The sequence below is a fragment of the Felis catus genome, chromosome X (assembly GCF_018350175.1).
Source record: "Felis catus isolate Fca126 chromosome X, F.catus_Fca126_mat1.0, whole genome shotgun sequence".
NCBI lineage: Eukaryota > Metazoa > Chordata > Mammalia > Carnivora > Felidae > Felis > Felis catus.
The window spans coordinates 8,742,879-8,757,266 of NC_058386.1; the positions used below are offsets into that span (position 1 = coordinate 8,742,879).

The 14,388-nt window shown below is 40.0% G+C and overlaps 1 protein-coding gene across 2 annotated transcripts in view; it reads left to right on the forward strand.

Moving 5' to 3' along the window:
• The window catches only part of FRMPD4 (FERM and PDZ domain containing 4), an 852,065-nt gene that overhangs the window by 25,773 nt on the left and 811,904 nt on the right, over positions 1–14,388 (forward strand). The window contains exon 4 of one of the 2 annotated variants that reach the window (XM_045051004.1): positions 8,206–8,317. The exons of the other annotated variant lie outside the window; for it this stretch is intronic. The gene's annotated coding sequence lies outside the window, so the exon portion shown is untranslated. The remainder of the gene's footprint in view (positions 1–8,205; positions 8,318–14,388) is intronic. 2 annotated transcript variants of the gene reach the window in all.

Consider the following 14,388-nt stretch of genomic DNA (forward strand, 5'->3'; position numbering starts at 1 on the left):
AGCCAAATGCCTACTGACAATATTTAATTGAACTTTAATTATATCTATATGTTTTAAATCTCATGCTATATAAAATATACAGAACTGTTCTTTTTTACTCACATTTCATGATACAATTTTTTTTCAAACTCCACATATGCACATCGACATTCATTTCTCCTTCATCAAGAGCCACTTGAAGACAGTGCCATATTCGCTTCCACTCAGTTTGATAGCAGCGTTTTTTGAATCTGAGCATGATGCTGCCATTAGAGAGTTTATCATGATTCACACATACCCATTCATTGTAGTAAGCTTCACAACGTATGCATTTAATGTATTGTAATAAACTGATATTTTAAAAAGGCTTATACGCTGGGGTACCCAGAACTGCAGTTTGAAGTCATTTCTCCAGAAATGGTGACTCAATCTGTGTTAAATTTATTTACCTTCCCCCATCATATCAAGTGACCTCTATAAGCATTGAAGCTGAGTTTGATTGAGGTCATTTCAGGTTAATGTATCTTCCCCAAATAGCACTTTGTTGTTCAAAAGTAAGTAAGTGAGTAATTGAGAGACTGCCTACTGCCTGTAATATGAAAATCTTAATAGGGACTTGATTTTATTTTTTTAGGACTTTATTTATGATGGGATAATTTTGAGGAAAAATCTTGCCTTATATTTGGGTATATACAGAATTTGGGGAAGAAGGGCTCCTGGAGATTTGGGAGTCAGAGAGATAGGTTAAATCTCACTTAGAGTAGCAGAAAATTAATAGAAATTTTATTTTGATAAACCAAGAAGTTGTGACATAAAGCATACTATCTAGAGATACTGTGGCAACTACCAGATGATCAAATACCTGTAATAGTTTCAGTTAGCAGCTTGTAGGGAGCTAGACTGGAACAGGATAAGATCGAGTGAAGAAATTTGTTTTTCATTATAAAAGCACTAAAACTGTAGTATAGTATAACGAAATATGTAAAAGTTAAAGCAGGATGTTACAGTAGTCCCAAGCGAGAGACGATGAACCATGTTGTTGGTGATGAGGATGGAAGGAAGAGGCAGATTTTAGAACTGCCTGAAGATAGAGTCGATGGGACTTCATGCCTGGATTATGAAAGTTCATGGAGAGGGAGGAGTACAGGACGACTTCTGATTCCCCAGGTGTGGAGACTGGGTAAATATGGTGCCAAGTTGAAAATGCATGAACAGGGGAGTAAATGACAATGGGATCCATTGTGAGCACCCATACTCTTGGCATCCGTGCCCTGTTTAGGTAGAGATGAATCGGGAGTACAGGAGAGAAGCTCTTGGGGAGATAGGCATTTGGGATGCATCAACATGTAAGTGTAGATACAGGCATGGGAGTGGATAGATTGCTCAGCAAAGGTGTTTTATTAGCAAGGCTGGGGACTGGGCTTTGGGAAAACCACCACTGTTAGAAGGAAGGGGAGAGAATCCAGTGAAGGAGGTTGAGAGAAGATAGGCCGGAGACAAAGAAGGTCAAGACAAGGAAGGTGGGGCGGGGGGGGGGCACCTGGGTGGCTCAGTTTGTTGAGCATCCGACTTCTGCCCAGGTTATGATCTCACGGTTCGTGGGCTCGAGTCCCACGTCGAGCCTGCTCTGGAATCTGTGTCACCCTCTCTCTCTGCTCTACCCTGCTCACACTCTGTCTGTCTGTCTGTCTCTCAAAAATAAATAAACATTAAGAGAATGTTTTTTTAAGGCAAGGAAGAGGAAAGCATCAAAGCAAGAGTATTTAGTATAGATTTCTAAGGAATACCAAGCAAAATAAGGAATGAGCAGTATCCCCTTGATTTGGCAAAATTCTTTTATATTTTCTAAGTAAGGCTGTGAACTTGTTAGAAGATAGATCCTTCTGTCTATAATCAATTTAAAAGAACCTTTTGGAGAAGGAATGATACAGCAATGTTTAGTTGAAATAGGCTCAATAGTTGTCAATAGGACGATGACCCTCCCAAAGAACAAATGAATGTGCTCTTTGTCCACATTTGCCTGTGGCCCTACACAGTGATAACCTTACAAGCACCTAAAGTGAGGACCTGCCTCTGTCCTTTAGGACCTCAAGGTCACTGTGAGTCTAGCTTGCTGTCTGGTTTTCCCTGATCCCTGCTTCATTTTCTTGAAAAGTCTACCTGTAAGACAAGGGCTTCACATTTACTGGTGGGATTTCTGTTGAATAGATATTAGATTTGCCTCCAGACACTTACTGCTATCTTTCTGATTCCCGTTGATATATCTAAAGAGTGGGAATTATGGGGAGACAGGTTGGTTCAATGCTAAGATGACTCTCAGGGTGATTTGAGGAGGTATTGAAAGAGTTAATCAAAGAGGCACCAAATTTCCATTCTCTGAAGATCGTCCAGCATAGATTAGATGACCTTTCAGCAGTCATGCCACAGAGAAAAGAATTCATCCATTGGATGACCTTTAAAATCCCTTTTTGTCCTGAGAGTCAGTGGTCTCTCAATATCAAACAGGGCATAGAAATCAGGGAACCTCAGGGTTGGAAGGGACTTTAAGAGGTCATCTGATTCACTTTGTACCGAATAAATACATCCCTTCTACTGCCTTATTGATGAAGAACATCCCTACTTTTTTTATTAATAAACTTTTCTGAGAGCCTTTTAGATTCACAGAAAAATTGAGGGGAAAGCACAGAGAATTCCCATATACCCCCTGCTTGCATACTTCTATAGCATCACCCACTATCAACAGCCCCCAAACGAGTGGTACATTTGTTACAATTGATGAACCTACATTGATACATCATTATCACCCAGCTATAAAAAGCCATGGAAGAACCTCCTTTCATTTTAGTGCCAAGTAATATTCCATTGTCTGAATATACTACTGTTTATGGATCCATTCGCCTACCGACGGCCATCTTGGTTGCTTCCAATTTTAGCATTTTTAGATAAAGCTGCTGTAAACATCTATGTGCAAGTTTTTGTATGGGCATAAGTTTTCAATTCATTTGGGTAAATACCAAGGAACACAATCGCTGGATTATATGGTAAGAGTATTTATAATTTTGTACGAAACTGCCAAGCTGTCTTCCAAAGTGGCTGTACCATTTTGCATTCCCACCAGCAATGAATGGGAGAGTTCCTGTTGCTCCACATCCTTGCCCACATGTGGTGTTGTCAGTGTTTTGGGTTTTGGCCATTTCCCAGCTTCTGTTTGAATGCTCAAACAATGGTAATCCACCATGTCAGAAATTCAGAACTTACTTAATGGCTGGCAAGGAAAGCCTTATAAGGTAATAAGCTGAGGTAAAGAATGTGTGTGGCATCTCTGCCTGGAAAGGGTTTTATCTCGGCTGTGGGCAGTGCACCCTCCAATAACTGAGCTCACTGAAGTCCATTTCCTTCCCTGCATTTCCTAGCCTCCCTCATAATTGGGCTGGAGCATATGACTAAGCTCCAAGGAGCTTAGGAGAAGAAGTGAAGCCTCACTTTAGTTCTCGGTCACTTAAGAGTCCATGTGCTCCTGCCTTTTCCTGTTTCTTATATTCAGAGAAATCGGAGCCTCTGTGATACGGTGGAAGCAGCTATAAAGCATGAGACAGACCTCTCTGAGCCTGGACCTCAGAATTACTCTGGGAAACAGAGCTCCCTACCTACCTGCTTTGGAACATGTATTTTTTTGGTAATGTTTATTTATTTTGAGAGACACAGAGAGAGAGAGAGGGAGAGGGAGGGAGGGAGGGCAGGGCAGAGACCAGTCTCCATGCTGTCAGTACAGAGTCAGTGCAGAGCCCAATGCAGGGCTCGATCCCATGAACGTTGAGACTGTGACCTGAGCCGAAATCAAGAGTTGGATGCTTAACTGACTGAGCCACCCAGGCACCCTAGAACATGTATTTTGAGCAGAAAATAAACTTTGTTGTGTTAAACCACCAAGATTCCAGGGCTAATTTGTTACTTCCACATCGTCTAGCCTAACCTGGCCTCTCTTTGCCGACCCTTAAGTTTTCTCTTGGGGCTCAATCCCTTTCTCTCCATCCAGTTGCAGTTCCTTTCTCTGTTTATGCTAAACTTCAACTTCAGAACTCTTTAGTTATGTTGGGCAACTTGACCCTCTCACAAGGCTTTTGGAATCTGTCCCATGTCAATAAGATTTCCCAGTCTCCCAATTCATTCTTTGTAGCCAATCTTTGTCTTTGGGCTCTTTGGGAATCTCTTTGCTCACTCTTCTGTCCAGTCCTTCCATTGGTTCTCCGCTGATTTCTCAGAGTCTTACTAATATCGGCATTCTTGAGCTCTCTCAGTGACAATGCCCTTCACTTGACAATTATAAATGGGGTAGCCATTCTTTGTCTAAGAGGAACTAACTGATAGCAGATACCAAGTTTTTCCTTAAGTGAGTTTAATGTGCCTAATGAAAATTGTCTTCTATTTGTTCAGCCTGTATTCTCTGGGCTTGTCAAAATATCTTCTTCTTTTTCCATGGGGTAGACTTCTAGGTAACTGAAGATGGAAAGGTATCATGTTCTTTCTAATTTCTTCTCTTACGTAGAAGATCTGTTTTTATCCAGATGTATACATATATATTTTTATGAAAGTGAAACCTTGATAATGTGAAAATGGAATGATAGAAGGATATATATTTCAGTACATAAGTATAATTAATATTATACATTTAACACAAGAGAGATGAACTTGTTTAAAAAAACCATAACATGTGTGTAGGCGGTATGATTATACCTATAATCCATCTGCTTTTTATATATCTTTCAGTTTTCTTGGTAAGATTTCACTTAGGGTTGAAACTTGGCAAAGCCTTAGTCTGACAGCAATTTTTAAAATACAAAATGTGAGAAAAGGAGAAAAGGATCTGTTATATTTTTCAATTACAAAAGTACTAGGGCAAGAAATAGCTTGCTTATCTTCTTTTCCTTTTTATGAACTCATAAAGTAAAAAAAAAAAAGGGAGGGTTGGAAGAATAAAACCCTAGTGTCTTTTAACTTTTTGAAAAAAACTTGTTCTAGGTATTTAAATGAGAGAAGTAACCAATGACCTCTCAGAAGTCAAGGAGGCCACCATAATTTACAAGTACAGCTGACCCTTGAACAACACTCGTTTGAGCTGCATGGGTCCACTTATATGTAGATATTTTACAGTACAGTACTGTAAATGTATTTTCCTTATGATTTTCTTAATAATGTTATCTTTTCTGTAGCTTGCTTTAGCTTAAGAATATAGTATACAGTACACATGAAAACTATGTGTTAATCAACATATGTTATCTGTAAGGCTCCTGGTCGACAGCAGGTTATTAGTAGTGAGTCAAAAGTTATCCGCAGATTTTCTACTGCATGGTGAGGGGTCAGTGCCTCTGATGCCCACATTGTTCAAGGGTCAACTGTGCATTCAAAAGAGCCCATTGTGCCATATTTTCCCAGTGTTTCTTGTCTTCTAAAGCCAGACGGGCTATATATTTCTTTCAAAGTTCGGAGGGGCTCTGGAAGCCTCTTATTGCCATCTTGTTCCATTTAACTCAAATGCCTTTTCCTATTTAATCTCCTCACTATTGGGCTTTCCCTCCCTCATCCTTTTTTCTCCTTATCAAAGCAGCCAGATTACACCAAGCCAGCAGGGTAAAGGGAACAGCTATATTTACACGTATATATATACGTATATGTATATGTATATGTATATTTCTAAAATCAGGGGATGAAAGTAGCATATACAAGGCAGCATTGTGGCATCTGAGGAAGTGGAGAGTGAGCTGGGGCTTTGGGAGGAGCAGAGCCCAGCCAGGGAGCTGGAGGGCCAGGTGGCTGGGGTAGGAAGCCACATGGGGTGAGCCCAGGGATTATTTTCTCTTCTTCCTGCCCTCCCTCTTCTTTTTCCCGCCTTCTTTCCTTTACTTCATTTTCTCTCTTTCCTTTCCCCTATTTCGTCCTTTCTCTGCTTTCCCCAGTTCTTACTATTCTTCTTTCCTGAAGCTTCTGCCCTCTTTTCCCAGTCTGTCACTTGCCATGTGTGCAGGAAGCCTGAGGCTGCCTTCTTTCCAAGGCTGGCCCTTGGCTGGCACCTGGGAACTTTGCGTTTGGGAACATTCGCAAGTGGTGGGCACGAAACACCTCCTCCCTTCTGGAAACCTGGCAGTTTGGCAGTTGTCCTGGGTCATTATGCTGATGTGACAAACTCCCAAGAAGACCTTGAACTCTGAGTCTCAAGAAGACTTCACGGGGTGGGACACTGGGTACATGTCGCTGCATGTCATTGCTAGAGGAACACATTCCTTCCCGCTGCTGGGGGGTGAGCAGGAAACGTGGGCCCGGGTTTCTCTAGACACCTCCTGATGAGTCCTTCCCCCTTGGTGATCGCTGTAATACGCTATAACCCTGAGTGCAACTCTTTCTGAATCCTGTGAGTCCTTCTAGCAAATCACTGAAGGTATGAGTGGTCTTAGGACTCCTGAAACACATACCAAAGCTAATGTTTTATCTGGTCCATCTTTGTGGCCTTCAAAGTGGCATTTAAAACTCAGAAAAAGGACTGCTGATTTTTTTTCTATCTTGTAAAAATTATTACTCTTCCTCATTGAGAAGAAATTTGTGTTAAAAGAAGAGGCGAGGGGAGTGGATACTGCTATATAGCAGGCACTGTGCTAAGTTCTTTCTACATATTGTGTCATTTAATTAACATCCCTGTGAGGTAGTTCTATCATTCCTACTCTGTGCGAAGTTGACTCACTAAAGATCACAAAGATGGGAGCTGGAGAGGCAAAACATCAACGCTTTAGTTTTGCTTAATCAACACGTATTGAATAACTAATAGATACCAAGCATGTGTTCGGCACCACAGAGAAAGCGATAAATGAGACTAAGAACCGATTATAGAGTTGCTCACTGTTTAGGGAGGAGACAGATAAACCTAACAATTATGCTCCGGTGAAAGCTTAAGACAAATACACACCTGGTGGGCTGTGGAATTTGAAATTAGGCTTTTTCAAGTTCATTATTGCTATGGCCCTCCTTTCTTTCAAGGGACATACATATGAGGAAATGGAAAAGTTCTCTGTTCTTGAATAATTTTTACTAGGTTTTGAAACGTAAAAGAAGTATATGTGCATGACAAAAATGTCTGACAGTCCAAAAAAGCAAAGCAAAAAGTCGAAATCCACATCCATGTTTCAATAATATCCCCCATTCCATCCCTCAGAGAGAACCACTTTTCCATTTTTCTATTGTCCTACTCACTCCTTAATGCCAGGAGATGTCAAATAAAAAGATGTGAGCCCAACAATTTCTAACTTTAATCCTTAAAATAATAAATGACTTTTCTCCCAGCCTTTCCGGGTACAATTAAAGCATCCTGCCAGCCCATGGCCATGTTGGACTGGATATACGTTTCTGACGATGAATTCTATTTCTGACTATAAATTCTATTTCTGACTATGAATTATATTTTAGTTTATCTTTGAGTTCATTTTTAAACTGAAAAAAAAAAGAGTTGTATTTCAATGCATTTCTGTTTTATTTTTAAAAAATCCTACTGGTTAATGCTTTACGTTAGGAATCTCAAATCTTTATGTCGATGTTGGATTTTGAGAAAGCTATTTTGAAATGTTCCTGGATTCAGCTTTTAAAAAGCTGAGATTTTGTTTCTTCTATTCTGGATTTGAAAAAAAAAATCTTACTTTCCTAAGGATTTATTCTTGGTAAAAGAATAGTGTGACAAAAATAGATTTATGCTCAGCTACTACAGAAATAGGTGATAATGGGTAGAAATGATAAATAATAGTCAGGAATAATAGGGGGTCATGATTTATGTTAGAACTGGAAGGAAGCTTAGAGCTCATCTGGCATGTCCCCTCATTTTACGTGTAGAACTCTCCATGCTGCTAATGATGAAAAGCAGAAATGAATATTAATCCACAATGAGATTACAGCTTGTGGTTTGGTTTTTTTTTTTGTTTCTTTTTTTAACTTTATTTACTTATTTATTTAGAGAGAGAGAGAGAGAGGCAGAGAGGGAGAGCGAGATCCCAAGTAGGCTCTGTGCTGTCAATGTGGAGCCTGACATGGGGCTCGATCCAACGAACCTTGAGATCATGATCAGAGCTGAAATCAAGAGTCGGATGCTTAACCTACTGAGCCACCCAGGCACCGGTTGTTTCTTGTTTTTATCCTAGAGTCTACTTTTTGTTTGTCCCTGGATATAAGTATTCTTGTGTATGTTTGCAGAATTCTTCACAATACAAGCTGAGTCATTAAGGAGTAGAAAAGCCACTATGTTTGATCCGATTCAGGAGAATGGCTCGGTTTCACCACGCTTATTCTGATGAACTTAAACCAAGTAAGTTTAGTTCAAATTAACTCATCAATAATTTGTCACAAATTCTTGCCTCATATTTACTTCATCTTATGGGAAATAGGACCCTCAACATGAAAAGTTAGAAAGCAATATCAGAGTTCAAATACAAGACACAAAGCAAAGGTACTAGAAGGATATTCAGACATTTTTATGGGCTGAAGAAGGCAATTTTCTTATTTTTAAATAAAGATTTTGGATTAAATTGACCGAGTGGTTTTCTTTTTTAATTTTAGTAAATTTACAGAGTTGTATAACCATTATCCCAATCTTGTTTTAGGATTTTCCCATTACCCTCAACATTTTCCTTGAGCCCATTAGTAGGCAAGTCCTAGCCCTATGCCCCCACCCCCGCCCCAACCAGGCCCAGGCAAACACTGATCTGTCTTCTATCTCTAGAATGGAGTTGCCTTTCTGAAATTTCATATACATGGAATCATATAAGATACAGTCTTTTGCATCTTGCTTCTTTTATTTAGCGTAATTTTTGAGTTTCATCCATATTGTAGCATGTGTCAGTAGTTTGTTTTTATCGCCAAGCACCACTCCATTGTGTGGGTGCATCACATTGTGTTCATGGAGTCAGCAGTTGATGGGCACTAATTTACTTTGTGACTAGTATGAAGAACGCTGCTATGAACATTCACCTGCAAGTGTTTCTGTGGACATATGTTTTCATTTCTCTTGGGTAGATTCCTGGGAGTAGGCTTGCTGGTTTGTATGATAAATTTAATTTTTAAAGAAACTGCCAAACTGTTTTACAAAGTGGCTGTACCATTTTTTATCCTTCCCAGAAGTATATAAGTGTTCTAGTTTCTCCAAGTGACTGGTGATGTACATCCTTTCATGTGCTTATTATTTATTTGTGTGTCTTTCTTGGTAAAATGACTATTTATGTCTTTTACTCATTTTTACTTTGTTTAATGTTCTGTTTATTTATTTTGAGAGAGAGAGAGGGAGAGAGAGATCCCAAGCAGGCTCCATGTTGTCAGTACAGAGCTCAATAAGGGGCTCGATCTCAAGAACCGTGAGATCATGACCTGAGCTGAGATTACGAGTTGGATGCTTGGGGCGGTTAAGCGTCCGTCATCGGCTCAGGTCATAATCTCACAGTCTGTGAGTTCAAGCCCCGAGTTGGGCTCTGTGCTGACAGCTCGGAGCCTGGAGCCTGCTTCGGATTCTGTGTCTCTCTCTCTATGCCCCTCCCCCACTCCCACTCTCTCTTTCTCCCTCTCTCTCTCTCTCAAAAATAAATGAACATTAAAAAAATTTAAAAACAGAGTTGGACACTGAACTGACTGAGCCACCCATGTGCCTCTATCTTTCATTCAGTTTTTAAATTGACTTGTTTTTATTGAGTTGTAAGAGTTCTTTATGTATTCTGGATAGAAAGAACTAAAAAATATTTAATTTTTGAACTCTTCTTATGGATTTTGTTAACAAAGGATTTGGGGAAATACTTGGGTTTAGCTTAGGTATGATGACAGTAGAAATTTTCAAGAATGGCTAAACTCATACCTCGGAATGCAAATTATATATAGTTTACCTATAATAGCAGGTATAAATATATACCAAAAAACCCCAATTCTAACAGATATACAGTAAGGTTCTGTTCTCAACTTCTGATTCTTTATCACAAGGAAGTTAATGAAATCCTTTCATCTGGTATGGCTAAGAAAAGAGTTGTTGTGGTCCAGTTGCAAGACTTCCTTCTTCATTGTGTATTAGCTGAAAATAAGAGGCCAGCCCAGTTGCCTGAAAAGTGGATATTCTCGTTTGGGCATTTCGTGCCATTTGGGGCACATAGTTATACCTTCTATTTGGGAATGACTTCTATATGAGTAGGAGGAATCACCAGGCTTCATTAGTAAAATATACCCACTCCATTTTCTCAGAGTCTATGGTGAGAACACCATTTGTACACCCTCACACTTTTCAAATTTATTGTGACTTTAAAAAAATTTTTTTATGTTTATTATTTTTGAGAGAGGGAGAGACAGAGTGCAAGCAGGGGAGGGGCAGAGAGAGAAGGAGACACAGTATCCGAAGCAGGCTTCAGGCTCTGAGCTGTCAGCACAGAGCCCGACGCGGGGCTTGAACTCACGAATGGTGAGACGGTGACCTGAGCCGAACGAAGTCAGACACCCAACCGAGTCCTCCGGGTGCCCCTATTGTGACTTATTTGGTGGCCCAGTCTATAGTCTATCCTGTGGAATGTTTCATGTGTACTTTTTTTTTCATATGTACTTTAAAAGAATACTTGCCAGGAAACTCTTATGAAGTTGATTCAGACTGTAAAGTAGCCTGTGAAATGTACTTTGAATGTTTATGATACCCTTGTGTAAATGAGGCTTCTTTCTATTCTCCTAAGGTAAATTTAACAAGGAGATGCATATTTATGATGCAGATTATTACGAAAGCAAATATTATACTTGCAGAAATCCTTAAAAATGTAGCTGTCAAAATAATTTATTTTTTCCTCTCCCTGGTTTTAATAAACAGTTGAAGGTATGAAAATATTATTTCTTCCTCAAAGTGTTCTTCAACATTTGTGTACACAACAGAGGCTTAGTAAGGCCATTCCCATGCCTGAACTAAGCTATTTGACATTTATTTAATTAAAAAATTATTCATTTACTGCACATGGGAAGTAAATGTGGCAGACTATACTGGCAGACAAGGACATAATTATCCAGGATATCAATTTTTATTCTCTGCAGTATGAAGTTGATAATAAGTAAAAGTAGGAAGCACAAAGAGGCAAAGCATAGCATTAGGTAATGTTTTGAGGCTTTGTCATGCAGTGTTAAAAAGAAATTTCAGGTTTTCACATGACAAAATTTTGCAAAATATATTTACTTTTGTTCCTTTGAACTTGGAATTGATCATTTTGAGATTTGAACTTGGAATTGATCATTTTCAGATAAAGTCTTGAGATGAGGTGGACATTTTCCAGAGTAATTACAAAAAATAAAATCCATGTTAGGACAACAGAATTCCTTCATTTTGCATAAAGTAAGGAAGACCTCTTTATAAGACTTTGAATTTTTGCCTTTTAATGTTTTAGAAGCTAGATAGTTTAGACTGCTTTATTATTCAGTTTATCACTTCTTTAGAAATAATGTTGAAGGTCAGGGAAGAATTACTAAAATTGTTTTCTCCATGTATTTTAAGAGTTTTGCTGGGGTGCCTGGGTAGCTCAGTCTGTTAAGCATTAGACTTTGACTCATGTCATGATCTTGTGGTCCGTGAGTTCCAGCCCTGCATCAGGCTCTCTGCTGTCAGCACAGAGCCCACTTCAGATCCTCTGTCTCCCTCTCTCTCTGCCCTTCCCATTCTCTCTCTCTCTCTCTCTGTCTCAAAATAAATAAACATTTTGGGGTGCCTGGGTGGCTCAGTCATCCAGCTGATGTTTCAGTGTCCAACTTTGGCTCCAGTCATGATCTCATGGTTTGTGAGTTTGAGCCCCACTTGGGGCCCTACACTGACAGTGCAGAGCCTGCTTCGGATCCTCTGTCTCTGTCTCTCTCTGCCCCTTTCCAATATGCACACGCGCTCTCTCTCTCTCCCAAAAATAAACATTGGAGAGAGAGAGAGACAGACACAGAGCACCAGCAGGGGACGGGTAGAGACAGAGGGAGACACAGAATCTGAAGCAGGCTCCAGGCTCCGAGCTGTCACCACAGAGCCCGACGCGGGGCTCGAACTCACGAGCTGTGAGATCGTGACCTGGGCTGAAGTCGGATGCTCAACCGACTGAGCCACCCAGGCGCCCCCATAATAAAATCTTTTTTTTTTTTTTAAAAAGCAAAAATATGGGGCACCTGGGTGGCTCAGTCGGTTGGGCGTCAGACTTCGGCCCAGGTCACGATCTCACAGCTCGTGAGTTCAAGTCCCGCGTCGGGCTCTGTGGTGACAGCTCGGAGCCTGGAGCCTGCTTCGGATTCTGTGTCTCCCCTTATCTTTGCTTCTTGAGAACCATGCCCATGCTCTGTCTCTGTTTCTCAATAATAAATAAACGTTAAAAAAATTTAAAAACAAAACTCCTTGTTAAAAAAATTATTTTTAATCTTTATTTACTTTTGAGAGACAGACAGTGTGTGAGCAGGGGAGGAGCAGAGGGAGAGGGAGACAAAGAATCCGAAGCAGGCTCCAGGCTCCGAGCTGGCAGCACAGAGCCTAACTCGGGGCTGGAATCCATGAACCATGAGATCATGACGTGAGCCCACGTCGGATGCTTAACCGACTGAGCCACCCAGGTGCCCCAGCAAAACTCCTTGTTTAAAATAAATGTTTATTGGGGTGCCTGGGTGGCTCAGTTGGTTGAGTGTTCAACTTCAGCTCAGGTCATGATCTTGCAGTTTGTTGGTTCAAGCCCTGTGTCCGGCTCTGTGCTGATAGCTTAGAGCCTGGACCCTGCTTTCGGATCCTGTCTCTGTCTCTCTTTCTCTCTCTCTCCCCCTTCCCCGCTCGTGCTCTCTCTCTCAGAAATAAATAAACCTTTACAATTTTTTAAAAATAAATAAATAATAAAGATTTTATTTTTAAGCAATCTGTACACCCAACATGGGGCTCAAACATACAACTCCAAGATCAAGAGTCACATCCTCTACTGACTGTACCCTAAGAGTTTTGCTTTTGGAGTTATCTACCACACTGTGTCTGCCCTTGTTACATCAGCTGGCTTACCATCAAGTTTAGGCTAGCTGCTGCTGCTGCCACTTCAAATGAAATAATCCCTTCTGTTTCTTGATGTTTTCACTCTGACTGCGTCCTTCTCCTTCTTTGGAGATATATTTCTATCGTCCGTGTGCTTTGTCTGGTCTTTATATTCAGAAGGATTTGGACTGTCACTTCTATTGACTTTGCTTGACTTTTGCCTCATGTGTTGCAAACTTCCAAGAATTATGGTTGACTTAATGCCTCAAATTAGCAATTAAATGCAACAAGGATACTTCTTGGGACAGTGTAAAATTAAGAACACATTTGCCAGAGCACCTGACAGCTACAAGAATAGGCATATATTGTGGAAATAATAGTTTCTCAATTTATTGTTTTCTCTCCAAGAATGTGTTGCTGTAGTTCTGGGCTGTCTGTTTTATTCTGTGCAAACGTCCTACATGTGGTTACTATTTCTCAGGTTGATCACCTTCTTGACATTGAAGAACTTTCTGTTTGAGGATTTTCTATGGGATGTTGGTCTAAAGTTCAGCTTCTTCCAGAGTGTATCTGGACTGTGTGCTTGAACCACTCCATGCCTCAGGTGGTATTTGTAATCCTGATTCATCCCTTGCAAGCAGTATATTGATACCAGAGAATGTCTCCCGATAATCATCAATGTTCCGTTTGCTCAGACATACTTGGTTTTTCCAGGAAAGAGAGTCGGCAACTTAGAGCCAGTTGGTACCTGACTAGCTAATGGTGATGTGTTCTTCTCCCTCTGTGTGTCAGTTCCCTAAGGGCTCTGTGACAATCACACTTGAATGATATTTAAAAAAGACGAATTTTCTTGGAGAAAACGTTTCTGCCTTGAAAGCATCTTATGAGGTTCTTGAAACCTGATTATAAATGAACGCATGAAAGAGATAATTTTATAAAGCAGTTGGATTTTCTCTAAACCAAGTTAGGGATAGATGGTTTGTTCATTGCTTCAGGTATGGTGAGCTGAGTTTTAAGGGCTTTCTATTAAACTCAAATTCCTGGTTATCGGAAGGTAAGGTTATCTTGAAGGTAGGGATTGATTGATCTTCATTTACTACTGATTATTCTTTTATTGAACAGTTTACAAGGTTCTCTATTTACAGAAGAGTAGAATTAATTTGGAGATTTTCTTTTGAGTCTGATACTCTTGAATTCAACTGAAATACTTTCTCAAAGGATTTAATTTTAAAAACAATACAACAACAGTTACATCTTTGCTTTGAGACTCTTAAGCAAATTCAAGCCATTTAATGATTTTATTTCTTTGTATTAATTGTGGATTTGGTACAAAGCTGAACAAGAGCCAAAGGCCCAACAGAAGATGGAGACTGAGAGCTAAGATGTGTGATATAGAG